This window comes from Columba livia, chromosome 4, assembly GCF_036013475.1.
Source record: "Columba livia isolate bColLiv1 breed racing homer chromosome 4, bColLiv1.pat.W.v2, whole genome shotgun sequence".
Lineage (NCBI taxonomy): Eukaryota > Metazoa > Chordata > Aves > Columbiformes > Columbidae > Columba > Columba livia.
Window position 1 is genome coordinate 67,232,357 of NC_088605.1, and position 16,307 is coordinate 67,248,663.

The 16,307-nt window shown below is 37.2% G+C and overlaps 1 protein-coding gene across 3 annotated transcripts in view; it reads left to right on the forward strand.

The window, feature by feature from the left end:
- Positions 1–2,500: 2,500 nt before the first annotated feature.
- Positions 2,501–16,307, forward strand: part of PDE5A (phosphodiesterase 5A) — a 135,487-nt gene continuing 121,680 nt past the window's right edge. For 2 of the 3 annotated variants that reach the window (XM_021298669.2, XM_065062757.1), the window contains exon 1: positions 2,502–3,060. The gene's annotated coding sequence lies outside the window, so the exon portion shown is untranslated. Of the gene's footprint in view, positions 3,061–16,307 lie in introns of all 3 variants that reach the window. The other variant, XM_021298671.2, reaches the window with a different exon arrangement.

Below are 16,307 nucleotides of genomic sequence, written 5' to 3' on the forward strand. Positions count from 1 at the left end.
AGGGAGCTCAGCTCCTCAGAAATATTGTTCTTACTGGCTAATTTGCTCTGAAGTCATAAGGAAATCTTCTGGAAAGTTATTTCTATCAATAGCTATCACAGCACTGAAGTCATACAATCTAATCATCCCTAGAGAGTTGTAACAATGGCAATTATAAATAGCAAAAATATCCTGGATATCACCTCTACTATTTTAAAAACACTGGTCATACAGACTAGTAACTAAGAAGAAATCTCAGGTCATGATCCCTCAGTTTGAATATCAGAATATGTGCAGAATTGTCATTGCTAAGTGGTGTTCCTAAGGGCCAGATGCTTTTTTCCTGAACCAAAACCATTAAATTCAACAAAGGTGTCATGATAGCCCATACATCCTGTGCCTGGCTCCTGGTTTCTCTCTCATTATTACATAGGTAGGAGCCTATGAAGGATTGTGTAACTGTATTGATAGATGGCCTGGAAATGCAAATAGATGGGGCAAGCTAACAAAAAAAACTCTTAGATTCAGAATAAAAGCAAGATTGCATTCAAGTAGTAGTTTATTCTGAGTCCATTTGTAGATGAATTACATTTTGCCATCATCTTCATTCCAAGTTAATGGTGTCCAGAAGAGACTGACTTCAACAAGGTCTCTGTGTTTGTTTTATAACCTAGTTCCCTGTTGAGTTCAAATCCAAAGTGCTTTAGATAGTAGAATATGCATTATTTCAATAACATAGAAACATGGGTTTAATTCTTTGGTGAAATTCACACATTGCCCCTCTGAAGAGTACTGCCTAAGAAAAGTCTGGATATCTTTGCCACTTCTCACTGTTTATGTCTTGCGGTCTTCAGCAGCTGCTCTAAAGCCAGCTGAAAGCAACCAAAGATCTCCCTACATGTGGTTCCTCAGCCAACCATATTATAATATTTGCAATGCTGACACAGAAATAGGAGCGGTTAGTCAGATAACACTGACATAGACCTAACCTGATAATGTGTTAAAAAATAATCATCAATGTCACTTCTGGGAGTATGAGCAAATTCATTTTACATGAAACTAAGAAAGCATGCAACACAACCTAGAACACCAGAAAATACTGCCAGAAAGTATTTTGCAGCACTTGCAAAACATCACCACTATTCTGGAATGGGTAGGAGTGAGTTTGTTTAGTGAAACATAAGAAAGAAATTTAGAATATTTTAATAACTGACAAATTTGCTACGTGCTAGGAAGCAACCTAGAATCAGTTTTGATTATATTTACTTTTTTTTTAAGATACAGAATTTTTATATATATGTATATATGTATATATATACATATATATATATATAATCTACAAACATTTTTCCTATCTTTCAATAGTATCCAACTGGCTAATGAATAAATGTCATACATGTCATCTCAATTCCACCACTGGAACCGACCTTAAGTCCAGTTTGATTCAAGTATCTTATCTATCTACTGGGGTATCTGTTAGAAAGAAACAGACGGACCCCTCCCTTTAGTCTTTATGTGACTTAAAAGGTAAACACATTGTCATACTGACAGTTCAGTCTGACTAATTATTTTCATTATGTACTTTAGTTTTCAAATATGTCAAACATCAACTAGTCAGGTTGAAATTTCTTCTTCTTGAACTCTGGAATATGTATTTTAAAAGAGAAAATAGTTCAGCCATTTTTGGAGCAGTTTAGTGAAGGATACTTTTGCCAATATTCATATTTTTCATTTGTTTTCTGAAGAGTGATTTATAACAGAAGCTTGAGATCTGGCAGCAAGACAACCTCAAGCTAGAATGATATCTTTTTTTGTCTCCAGGAAAATCCATTCTTAATCAGCTGGGTTAAGAGTTACAGAAAAATCCTGGTTGGTATTTACAAAACAGAAACTGTAACATTTTGATTTTCCAAATGTTTCAACAGCCACATGCAATCCCTGATGCCTGCTGAGCCTCTTGTCCTGAACAGGTACTACACATCTGAAGCTAAAGCTCAGGACAGCTTTATCCCAAAGAGAACTCTGGTTTTTTATTACAGCCAAACCATGACATCAACAGAAAAAAAATATATAAAAAAATTAACAAGAAAAAAAACCTAATTAGAAATGTTGGTTATTAAACACTCATAATGCTATTTATACACCGTAAGACAGCATTAGAACCTTTTAAACTCAGTCTGAATAACTATTTCCTTAGAATTTAAGGACTAGTTCTTCAGTTATTGTAACTCGGCTCTATTAATATCTGTGGAGTTACATTAGTTTGCCCTGACTAATATTCTTTAGTTAAGCAGCTAAGCCAATAAAATCACTTTGACTGTGCTTTTAAAGTCATTCGTGAGTATTATCTGAAAGGTCCCTTCAGTGCAAAAAAAACCCAAACACACCACCCCAATACAAGGCACAGCCCTGAATTGGCTGAACATTCCTAATTGTGGGTCAATAGGAGTTTCACAAGGGTACACTAGGTCACTGCTTCCTCACAGCGACTTCGGAGGGAGGGGAAAAAGGGTTTGAAAAACATTCCAGATTTCAGCAGAGTTTTTTGAGCTGTGCAGACATAGAAGGCACTTGGAAATGTCCAGAGGGACAGCCTTAGCAAGCCTGTGACCTTCTATGACATACTGGACCATGGCATTTCAGCAGGGATTTGATCAAGATTGTTAAACACATGCCAAAAAGAGAACCACTTCTTGGACTTTTTCAATCAAGTAGCACTATATTTGGACTGGAAACAGCTTGTGGAGGAGCAGGAATAACCATTACAAGGCAAGTGAAAAGTTTTAAGCAGATACTACAGTCAAGGAAGAAACAACTTGAATATATCTGGGCAAGTTTCCATACTGACTCAAGCAACAATTTCCCATGACATCAGATTCAAAACAAACAATATATTATAGTCCATATGTTGACTAAAGAAAACCCAGGCAGTGCAGAGGCATGCAGTAGCCTACTGAACACCGACTGAACAAAGCTGGATTGCTTGTAAGCCATGGACATTAAACAACTAAAAAACTCCAAGTTTTCAGGATAAGGAGCCTGAATAAGACTTCTCAGCAAGATGAGGTTGTGAATGCTGAGGTAAGATTGAAAGCAAACTGCCTAGATAGAAATGATACAGTCTAAGTAGATAACAAGTACAATAAATGAACTATGCTTTGAATATGCAGCAGTCATGAGGCTCAGAAAACCATAAAATTGCTTGTGGATAATGTGTGCGGAGGACCTGAAATGCTCTACCTACTTGAAGTCATATGGCATTTGCATTAGAAATTTGGACTGCAGAATGGTTTACAGTCAGAGTTCATGAGATCTTTTGGCAGATTAAACATGTTCCCAGTAAGATGATGCTGAGGATAAACATGCAAGAGATATACAAATACTGTTTTCACAAGAATAATGCTGCTTTCCTTAGAACTGATGGTATTTTAAGGGAAAAAAGCTAGAATGCAGTCCTTGCAAGATACCAACACAATCTATCAAGAACAGTTAGTAAACCACACCATCCAACAGCTTAAAATTACACAGTACTTTTTAAAATTCAAAACAAAACCATATTCTAGAAGAGAAAGAGGTACTTGCTAAGCATAGCATATAAGAAAGGAACTGGGAATTGCACTCTCACTTTAACACAGCCTAATAACAGTAATGCTTATTGCTTACAGCTGAATTCACTGAGACATTTTATCAGACCTTGGATTATCTGATCAGTTGATCTTGTGTAATAAAAACCCAGAGGCTACCTTTGTTCTTTCTCACAGAATTTAATAAGTCAAAATTAGAAAGGAGTCCCATCAAATAAGGACAAATTTGACCAGGAGAATGAAGTAGGCAGGTAGCTAAATTTCAATTGTGTTTTAACAAAATTATCTAATCTCATAGGATTAATAGCCACAGCAAATCAGGAAATAAAATGTTGTATTGCCACTGTAAGGTTTATAGAGGTATTAAGAGAAAATAATATTTCTTTTGTTTGTACAGTACTGAGCACATTCACAAGAAACAAGAAATAGCTTGTTTGTTAGCCAGACTTCTGAAAATTTAGTTCACATAGATTTTTTTTTTCCTGTTTTAAATGATGGTTATACTTAAAGAAGAGGTTTTCTAGTTTTGTACATCCATCTTCATTCCCTTACACTGTTCCCAAATGCTTCCATCTGGGAATGACTTTTGTTATTTTGTCAAATTATACAGCACAAGTCTCAACTAAAACAAAAAAAACCTATGTAAACAAATTTGGCAACCATAATTCTTTGCCATTGAATTTGGATGTCTGCATGCATTTTCTTCAAGATAGATTCTTGTCTATAGAGATACTGAGGTAACAGCAGACTTAATGAATCCCAGGTACTGTCAAGAAAAGATGCATAGAAATGCAATGCTTCCAAGCATCAGCAATCCTCCCAAGACAGCCACAACAGCAAGCTGTCATCTGTCAGGAAGATCCTCAAGATTGCTAGTATTAATGATTACCTCCCACATCTCTACTTATTTTATCGTAGAACTACCACAGTGATTTGGAACATAAGATGTTTCAGAAGTTGAATATTACTGCCAACTGCAGTGTGTTAACGTCTGAGTGTTGCACTTGCACTGATCTTCCGTGCATAATTCCCAAGACAAAACTTAACAGCTTTTTTCATGTATCTCCCAACTCTGTTTTGCAGGAAATAGTAGTGACATATTAGCCAGATTTGTTTCAAAATGATCACAAGGGTTTTAAGAAGGAGGAATTTAACGTCTTTATAAGATCAGTTGGATTTTAAGTATGTTCCCTAGGTCCAGCCTGAAACCACAGGTATCAGAACTGAGTACCTGCTGTCATTCTATACTCACAGCAAGTTACACAGGGTATGGGGTATGTAAACGCTTATTTACAACTCTAAATCTAAAAAGTAATAACCCTTGGCAGTTAACAGCTTATCTTAAAATACAGTTAACAGTAACTTGGCTTTAACTCATCAGTTTAAAAGTCTATCCCATAAGTTCAAGAAATTCTAGAAGAAAAGAAGTAGAGTAGGTCTGGTAGCCTTAACTAATCCATCCAAAGTCGTTAATGTTAAGCTAAGGAAAGCAAACAGGGGTACTCTGACAACTATCAGACATGTTATCTTTTAACCCACACTCTTGATTTTAAATTGAGGCTGTATTTTCCCTGCAGTGTGCAGCAGGAGGAAGGGAATGCAGTGAGGTATGACTGGGAAGAAACATTCTGAACTTGACAATAGGCATTTGTGTGTAAGACTAAGAAGTTATTTACGTTTTCAACAGTGGTGCATTTCTGGTCTTCAATGCCTAACTCCTGACATACAGGATACAGAGGTAGAGACAGACATGGCGCAGTATAAACCCGTACTTACCGCATTGCAGTAAATAGCATTGTATCCTTCCATTATATCTATTCCATATGAAAAGAAAATTTTAAAACAAAGACAAAAAAAAAAAAAAAACAAACTCACAAAAAAAAAAAAACCACACACCTTTACAGAAAAATACATTATTCATTCTAGGATCTTGATTAGGGTCAGTATAAAACACTGATGTCACTATTGCAAACACTTTATAGGAGCTTATTCTTGTATTTCAAACTCAGGAACGTAATATCTGCTTATTAAAGTGACTTGTTTAAATTGTAGCAGGAGCTTTTTTTCATTATTAACTTAATGAGCACAAGTTACCCCAGTATCTAGTTCATTGGATGCATGTAAGACATCTCTGCAACTTTGTTTTGCTTTTAGTAGCCATGCCACCGGCAATTACAAACACTTCAGCTACATAGATCATAGTTTCCACATTTTACCTAACTGTTCTGTGAAACTTAATGTAACACGCCAACTTTTTTTTTAATAAAAGAAACAGATCTTTTCACATTTGGTCTTAGTATACTTTATACAAATAATTGCTTTTAATATATGTACTTCAGTATATGAAATGCAATTAATGAAATAGTAGACTATCATGAAGCACTGGGCAAAAAATGTTCTATTGGACTCAACCAGCTGTGGAACATGTCTTTTCAAAATCTTAGAAATTGTGTTAACTGCTACATCTTAGTTTTCATGCACCTCAGCAGTTCTTCATTCTGGCTGAAGTATAAACTGTGAAATGACTGTTCTTGCAGTGTTCAGAGTGTGGCCATAGCCAAGCAGTCCTGGATTTGTAATAGTGTATTCTTTGGGGTATATTCAATGTTAAACTAAATCTCCAAATGTTTCTTGGCTCACCTGACATTAACTGGACCTTGAGCTCACCCTCTGTATTCAATGGCAGGGGGCTAGTGCTGCCATTTGTTTTGATAAATGTTTTCCATTGCCTCTGCATAGCTGACAGAACATGAGGCATATTAGGAGAAGGTTAAGTTCTCTTTCTGAACCACCAAGAATTCCTTGAGTCCTCAGAAATAGCTACTAAGAAGCTTAGTTGTAAATCTCTTTGTAAAACATTTTAGTTTGTCATGAGCTGCAGGTCTCCTCAAAGTCTTCCCAGATTCTTATCACTTATTCTCTGAGTATCTGCCTGCTCTTCATTCCTTCAGGTCAAAAATCTTTATTGACTCTAAAATCATAGCTAGAGTTATTAAAAAACAAAACAAAAAAACAGAACAAACACACACACAAAAAAACACCCCCTCAAAAAAAAAAACACCACAAAAACCCACCAAACAATATCACTTCTACTTTTGTCTTCTGCACATTGTTTTAAATGCAGAGTACAAAACAGTTATAAAGAGCAGTAGTACAAAGTCAGATTTTAATTTTTTTTTAAATAAAACGAGCCCTACATAAACAGTCCTTTAAGAACAAGGCCTTATCTTTCTAATAGCAAAGCCAAAGAAAGACTGCCTGTTTAGAGTTGTTTGTTTCAGGTGTAACTTTAATAACTCTAGCACAATAGGAAATATAACATTCCTGAACTATATCTAATATTCACTGCCAATAAGCTCTTATTTAGCCTGCAAGAGATTTTGATAAGAAGGATTTTCAGCAGTAGTTTCATGGCAGAAAAGCATTACAAGTACTTGTTTCTCAAAAGCTAAGCATATACAGAAAGCTTCATTTCATTCAGTGTGACTTCACAGAATGGCTGAGGTTGAAAGGAACCTCTGGAGGTTGGTTGTTCCAACCTTCCTGCTCAAGTAAGGCCACAAAGTCAGTTGCCCAGGACTACATCAAGACTATTTTTGAATATCGCCAAGGATACAGACTTCACAACCTCTCTGGGCAACTTGTGCTGGTGCTCAGTCACCCTCACCATTAAAAATTGTTTCCTGATGTTCACAGGGAACTTTCTGTGTTTCAGTTTATGCTCATTCCTTCCGGTCCTGGCACAACGTATCATAGAAAAGAGTCCGTCTCTACTCTTTGCACCCTTCCTTCAGGTTTTTGTACACATTGATGAGATCCCCCTGAGCCTTCTCTTCTCCAGCCTGAACAGTCCCAGCTTTCTCAGCCTTTTTTCATAGGAGAGATGCTCCTGTTCCTTAATCATCTTAGTGGCTCTTTACTGGACTCTTCCCACATAGCTCCATCTCTCTTTTGTACTGAGGAGCCCGGAACTGGAATCCACACTCCAGGTGTGGCCTCACCAGCGCTAAGGAGGAAGGAACATCTCCCTCAACCTGCAACACTCCTATTGCAGCCCAGGATATCATGTGCTGACTTTAACACAAGTGCACGTTGCTGACTCTGTTCAACGTGGTGCTGATTGGGACTCTCAGGACCATTTCTGCTCTCCGGACAGTCAGTCCCCAGCAGGTACTGGTGCCCAGGGTTGTTCCTTCCCAGGTACAGGACTTTACATTTCCGTTTTTTTGAACTTCATGAGGTTCCTGTTCCCCCATTTCTCCATCTTGCAAACACTTCCTAAAACAATGTGCAACATTATAGCTCTTGGGCAGAAAAGCTAGCACAAGACAGTTACATTTAATTTGTCTTTCCAGTGAAGCCAGTCCGTGGCTTGGAAACTTGGGTATCTGCTAAGTATTCTCCTTCATTATATCAAAGACCAGCTTTGTCTCAGTTTTTAGATCTACAACATATAGAACTGCATAGCCCTCAGCACCTCAATACAATAGCAGATCAACATTGAGAGATGAACTATATATTGTGTTACTTCCTGAGGAACTGATCTAATTACTTGCAAGACACAGGAAGAAAATTCTTTTATTTTCCATTCTTTTTCCATGTAGATTTAGTCATTTATAGTGTAATAATATTGTCTCCTCTCTTCTCTATCAGTAGCTAGAAATGGATTATTTGCATAGGATTGCACTTCAACGTAGCACACAGCAGCTTCTAGAGCAGGTGCTTCACTGACATATCTCTCTCAAAAGTATAGGGACAAACTTATCCCCAGATTTGAAATGAGACAAATTTATCCCTGATTGAGATGGATCATGAAGACCTCCAACCTTTCTTTATAGTATGAAGTACACCTGTGTCCTCAGATTACCAAAATCCCAGTTGCATGAGCAAACCTGGCCTCTGAAGCTGGGTGGTAATATTAAACTCAATGCCTTAAAGTGTGATGTTTTTCTCCAAAATAAGTATACATTTGGTGCTTTAGGGCTGCCTTATGTTTTTGTCAGATATACAATTTGAAAGGTACTCCTTGATTTCACCGCAGCAAAACTCTAGCCTAGACTGAAAAAAATCAAGCTTGATCCCTTTCTGGGGATCTGTCACCAGTGATAGAACTCAATGGCACATAGACTTGTAATGCAACAGGCAGATGTAGTTGGTTGGAATTCTGTGAAAATACAATTTACCTGCTTATTTCCTTGATTTACTGGGCCAGTAGAACAAAAAACAGTGTTTATATATATCACTAAGCAGATATGAGAATAAATGTTTAAGCAGGCAGCTCTGTCAGGTAAGCAAAAGGCATTTTTATGTTGTCATATTTCAGAGAAATAAATCCAGGTTTGAGTAGCCCCAAACTTAGTTGTCTTGTGTGAACCACTAGAGATATGGGCAGACAGAGCAGGAACAGCCCTAAGTCCTTGCCCTTTCTTCATGAGCAGGTACAAGATGTATGTGGAACAGCACATATCTACAGACTAGCGCTACTTACTGCTTAAATATTGTGCTGCTCACACTCCCATTGCTATGCCAGGTGCTAGTTGCCTAGAGAAATACCAAGAGTGGGGAATATAAAAGGAAGTAATGCCCACATACACATCCTAACAACTTCTCATCAGAATTAGTTCAGGTAAGTCGTAGGTACCACCACCAAAACTGGCAACGGCAGTCCCAGACACTGCAAGTAGTGGTGGCTTCAGCTGTTCCTGCAGCACAGCCTCTCCCTACTAATCACTCTTCTTCCACACACTACCTACCCACACCCAAGTTGTGCCCTCCAGCTCTACTCGCCACCCCAAGACAGCACATCCACGCCTCACTGCCACAGCCCCGGTCCTGAGCCAAGGCAGCAGCACCCCAGCAGAGCTGGCAGGAAGGCTGCTGAGCTTACACTGCAAGCCCAGTGGCTCCAGCCAGAGCCTCAGCAGCTGCTCACCTGAAGAGATTTAGCCTGCAGCTCACCTAGACAATTTCACAGATGACAGTTTGAGAGCTGGCATCATTGCATATAACAACTCAGAAATGGCTCTGTGGTACCAGCAGTAAATAAATGGTTTACAAATCTCTACTTTGAGATCAAGCAGAGACTAAATTAAAACTGATTTATTCTGTGTTTCTTATTACATTTTTTTTCTGGAAGAGTGTTCCATAGTGACCATTATAATAGTGACACTGTTCTTGAACTTCTCAGAAATATACATTTTATTTGGTAGAAATGCTACTAAGGGTCAGCAACAGTCTGGATCTGTCTGTGGTGATCTGGGATTTGCCTTCCCAATTCCAGACTTGCCTCATACTTATTGCAGCCCAGTTGGTTCTTATTTTGGTTTATGTCCATCTGCTCTGCCAACAGGTCACTTCAATCCCTTCAAGCTTTGCTTGCATCTTACCTTCCATCTGAATGGGTTAGTTCACTATTTCATCAGCTCTTTCCTTTAGAATCCAATCCTGTCTATTAGCCATTGAATTATTTCCTCTTTTAAGTTAAAACTACATGCTTATGTTTAGTTTATTGTCCCATAACCAAAAGACTCAGCATTTTCTCCTTGAAAGGAAAGGTTAAAGCAAGCCTGAGAAGCACGGTTGCATGCCAATACCAACAAATTGCTGTTAACCTCATCCTTCACTGAAACAAAGATGAGTGAACCGGAGCAAAGCCTTTTGGTACAGAAGTTAGAACCTAAATAGGTGTGTGGGCACAGCCCAAAAGTGGGTTTAAGCAGAGGACACGTACTGACATCTCAGTAGAAGCTTAAACAGCATCAGAGTTACATCCATTTTATGTGGTTAAGGAGACTTGTCTTTTAAGCAGCAAAACAAAAAAATTCTGCAGAAGTCTAACATGACATTCATTTCCATATGAGAGGCTCAGATTAACTTGAGCAGGCTGAAAGACTTTAATCCAAAACTATTTCCAATGCAAAAGAGAATGAAAGACTTTAGAAGTATTCTGCAAAGCTCTGATGTAATTTGGTCTTCCCTCTACTAGCAGAGACTATATATACACCTGCAAGTACTTCTAAAAAAAGTTTCTCATAATTTCCAGATGATTTTGGTTTTGTGGGACTCTGGCAACATAATAAGAGACACATAAAACCTAGTTCTGAAAGCTACTTATTTTGATCCTGGAATTAGTTTCATCCAGCTCAAGTACCAACTTCAAGCATCACAAGTGTAAGGTTCTGCCTACATGCAGCTCTCTGGAAGACTTGATCTATTAGCCATATTAGGACACATATAGGAAAAACTGATATATGTGTACATAATAGAAGAAAAATCTTCCTTTTCAAATCTCTCATGCCACTGTGTATTTACAGTCGTCTTCTCCTTACTCAGCACAGACTCCAGAAATAGTAACAATTATCTGAGACTCTCAGAAAGCCACATAATTTATGATCTGTTATTGTTCTTTATGTTCCTTATTAGTTCATCTGTCATATTTTTATAGGGATGAGTTAAGTAATATTTCAGGAACCATTTTTGAAGCTTATGAATCATTTTACTGGTACTAAACTAAACAGAACATCTGCCTAAACACAGTTTATCTAAGAGCACTGAATTCCATCCTCCTATTCGTAGAACATGTGCTTTCAACCTTTTATTAGAATGACAAGAATCAAGGGAACTTGATGAGATTTGCCAGTTATATTAATAAAACAAGAGTCTAGAAAAAGTAATGAAAAGCTAAAGTTCATCTTGATTTTCAAAATCTACTTTCCTAATTTTTGTGGGAAATGCATAATTGAATTGTGAGTCCCCACCTTGAATACTGTGTTCAATTTTGGGCTCCTTATCATAAGTAGGACATTGAGGTACTAGAGAGAGTTCAGAGGAGGTGACGAAGCTGGTGAGGGGTCTGGAGCACAAGTCTGATGAGGAGCAACTGAGGGAACTGGGGCTGTTCAGCCTGGAGAAAAGGAGGCTAAGGGGAGACCTGATCGCTGTCTACAACTACCTGACTGGAGGTTGTAGGATGGAGGGGGTTGTCTCTTCTCCCAAGTAGCAAGAGGAAATGGCCTCAAATTGTGCCAGGGGAGGTTCAGATTAGATATTAGGAAAAAATTCTTAATGGAAAGGGTTGTCAGGCATCGGAACAGGCTGCCCAGGGAAGTGGTGGAGTCACCATCCCCGGAGGGGTTTAAAAGGTGATTAGACGAGGTTCTTAGGGACATGGTTTAGTGCTAGAATTATGTTAGGTTATGGCTGGACTTGATCCCAAGTGTCTCTTCCAACCAAAACGATTCTATGATTGTATGAATAACCAGACACAAATGGCCTTGCATAAATCTTACAATATGTGCATTTAAAATATTTGTTTTTAAACTGGAACTGAATAATTAACTTAAACTACTAGTACAAGAGAAGAAAGGAAAGATAAAGCCCTGTGTCACCCTACATATATACCAGAAGTCTGTCTGAAGGATCCTGAGAGATTCCCAACTTTGATCTCACAATCACCCTACCAGGTGATTACCCCTGTGTTGTGCCTACCCCTAAAAGGGCACAACAGAAGAGTTTTGATGTTTCCCAATGCATCAGTTGCTCCTGTGCTATGCTCTATGAAGGATTTTAATAGTTTCCAGATGTTGGCTCATAGGTTGCTGACACAACTCTTGCACAATTATAGTGTCATACAACAATATTATTAGAAGGATCAGAAACACAGAGGTTTATAGCATTTGGAACCTTAACTGACAAGGAGAATAAAATACAATGCTGCTTGTAACACTTCACTTGCTCAGCATTATTGCCTAGGAGCCAGCAAGGCCCAAGAACCAGTTGGTTGAAGCCTTTTACATCAACAGACGATCAGATTGGTTCTCACATTATTTTCTCACATATGAGGAAGGCAAAAGGCTACACAGGCCCTGGGTAATTGAAAAACTACTCATATGCACAGAGTTACTGGAGTTCTTAAGTACCATTTGGCTATGGCATGACAGATGAGATATTAGCTCCATCAATGTAGAGTAAATCTGGGCAGAATTTATAGCCTTACAAGTACCTAGTGCCACTCACCTCCAGAAGCATGATTTCTGAATTCTTCTCCAGATGTAAAGACATTTGTCTGTATCAGATTTGTACTGATTGATGCAACTCTTTCAAAATAATCTTTGAATTTTCATATGTAATTTCTAGCATTACTTACTATTTCTGAAATTCTATATAATTACTTAATTATATATAATGATTACGTATTAACAATTAGGTCTTGCTGAAAATGATATAATCATTTAATATAAAACATTAAACCTTCATTTTCTCTTTCACTGTACTTAAATTTATTTCCCATCTGAAATGTGCAGTTCTCTGTATTTGCCTTTCTTATGTCTCCACTTGCAAAAATATTAAGAGAACAAAGAAAAAGAGTATAAGAAAACTGAGCAACTGATCACGTCACTAATTTTAAATCATTATCACATTAAATGATAAATCTTTCTTTACAAAAATGAAACACAAGGGTACAGACACAACCTAGAATTTTAAAAACACTCATTAGTATTTTAAGACTTGAGACAGACATTAAGAGGATTAATTCAAGCTTCTCTTAGGGTATTTGAAAGATATTAGGCCCTGGAAATCTTCCCATTATTCAGAAATACCATTTAAAAAATAAAGCAAAATGTAAAAAGGAATTCTGCCCACACCCCATTTAGAAACAGTTTCTTCACCTATGAAAGCAGAGACAATAACTCCATTCATATACATTGCAATAAAAGCAGCCAGATGATTTGTGGATTTATCTTGTATTGTATTGGCTCATAGGCTGCTGACACAACTCTTGCATAATTATAGTGTCATACAACAATATTATTAGAAGGATCAGAAACTCAGAGGTTTATAGCATTTGGAACCTTAATTCATCTGACCATGTAACAACCAGTAAACACATATCAAGAGAAGAAGAGGGAAGCCCAGTGATGTTAGTCATAAAACATTTAAAGGGCGAAACTAAAAAGAAACATTATTTGATCTGTTTTAGTCCACCTGGCATTTTTATATCTATATTTAACTAACAGGTCATTAATATCCATGCACATGTAAGCAAAGGAATTTTGAGCTGAGATGTCTTGTTCAAAGTAATAAAACCTTTATTCACACTCAGCTTGTACATCAAACATTTCATAACTTGGCAACCGTGAGCAAATACTCAGGCACTCACCAGTCCAATTGCACCAAACAAACGTTTGGTCAGCATCTGTTCATTAAATTCTCGCACCACTATGAAAAAGCAATTACCATTTAAGTTTTTTTCCTTAGAGAAACCTGGCTACATACTGAGCAGGGGGAGCAGGGTGTAGAAATCAGATAGCAAGTTATGTGCAATAGAGCCTTTTAGTTTTCCCTTTTTTGCCTTCTAAGTAGAAGAGATTCCTTGCAGCTGAAGTTCTTTTGCAGATTATAACTTCCTAAAGAGCCACGAGAGAATTTACTCATCCAAGTTCTCTTAATTTGGTCCTGTCCTGTTCCAAAACATTCTTAAATGCTAAGATCAGCAGATAGCAAGAATGCACACAAAAAAAAGACACACATTTTTTCATTAGGAAGATACCAGATATCACTTTTCTATGTTATCTATTTTCAATTTATCAGAACTTCTCAGCTTACCACTGAAGACCATGATTTCTGCAACTAAGTTTCTTTGAGCTAACTGTGCTTTATCATGTACCATATAAACCAGAATAGAATACAAAATAAGTGCATTAAAATACTCTTCTATTCAGTATTTTATTTTGCTCTGCTATTTTAACGTTAAATTTAATAGGAAAACTTGGTTCTGAAGTGGCTCTATTTGAAAAATGGAATCCCAAACAGAATTATACCTTCCCAACTCAATAAGTCCTTTGCTTCACAACTTTAGTTTATAAAGAGTAATTCTATAAGGGTTGGTTTCAGGCATAACTGAAGTTACAATTCTCACAATAGATCCTCATAGATTTAATAATGTCAGTGTTTCCAAACAAATGTTATGACTAAATCTTGAATAATGGTGTAGTTGATTTTGATGTCCTCAGAACTCCAATTTGAGTAGGTTTTGATTCTATAAACAATAACAGTATGTAACAGTGTAATAATGTAATAGGTGTAATAGTGAGTCTCATTTTGAACTAGGCATAAACTGAAATGATGGGGGTTTCTCTTAAGCCTTTCCCATGCTAAGGTAATGATGCTACAGTACCTCAATCTCATAGAATTGAAGGATCTGTTAGGAAAGTCCCAGAGTTTTCACTGGCAAGTACAGTTTTAATATGCACAGCATTCTTAAAAGTTAAAGATTATTCCTGATGGTCGTTAGCAAAATAAGCGAATACATATATTACAATAAAATACACTCTCTATACACATAATTATTTTAATACAGTGGTAGATCAGCAATAATACAAAGAATATGTAAGGAAGAAAGTGATATGAGATGTAGGCAGACTTTGGAATGTCTAGCTGAATCATCATCATGACTAATAGTATGAATTTCAGCTGACAGCACATCTTTGCAAAGCACCACTATAAAGATGACTAGTCAGAGTACAAAAACTGATGACTTACTCTGTCAAAAGCATCTCTAGATGTAAATGCAAGCTGATAGTATTATCAGCACACATGAAAATGAAATTGGTTTTCTGGGCTTACAGTAATCACTGCCCATGGATCAAGCTGTGGGTTGTGTGTACTCTTTATGAGCTCATGTTTCTACAACTCCAAAATACGTCGTGTGCCAACTGTAGTTGTGGTCACTTCAGCAAACATTAGTCAAGGTCAAACACTAAAGGCATGCATGGGCAGCCACAGCTGAAGTCTGACTTTTAATTACAAAACCAATCTGCAAAAAATAATTAACATCCACATCATCTTGTGTCTGCTCTATGTACCATATGTCTTTAATTGGTGTGCTGTGTTTAAAAAAAAATGAGCTTATACGTGATTTCACTTTTACTTGCAATCACCATTTAAAGTTTAATTACTGCTGCCACTTGTATACATGTTTTTTGTACTGTGTTAAATACTAAATAAAACTGATTAGCTTCAGACAATTCCTGGGGCTAACAATTTCTAGAAGGCTACTTTAGGATCTCCATTCAATTTATTACTAAACCCACTGCCTAGGAACTGTGCTGGGTTCTAGAGCATGAGGACTTTAAAGGCAGACCCCTACACACACACCTTTTGATTTAGACAATTATACAGTGCTAATTACTGGTAATTTCCCACCCTCTTTGGGAACATAAAACATAGATGAGAGGCAAGTTCTTGAATCACTAAACTTGATCTCTGCTATAACAGGCACTGTATTATCTAATCTCTCAAGAGTTCAAACTCCACAATGGAAGTAGCTTGCTTTTTTCCATCCTTGAGTCAGGGGAAAATGAAAAACTTCTCCAGACTTTCCCCTGCTTTGAAAATTAAGAGCCCGTTTTACCTCACAATCTAAAATGGCTCTAAGTCACCGTTAATTTGTTGGTGTGTCAGCTTTACCACTTAGCTTAAAAAACTTCACTAGCATTTGTCTTCTTTTATTTAACATGTAATACATATTACCTGTGTTGTATTTTCTAGCCTAAATAAAACAAGTTTTCCCATTTCCTCTCATTTATCAGATTAGCTAATAGATTCAACCAATCTATCTCAAATATTTTGTTTCTTTATTTTAATCCCATTTCCAATTTCTTGCCAGGTTTTCAGAATAAGTTTCACAGGAAAGTCTCTGGCAGGAATTTTTCTCTGTGGTACATGGCACAGTTTAACCAGATA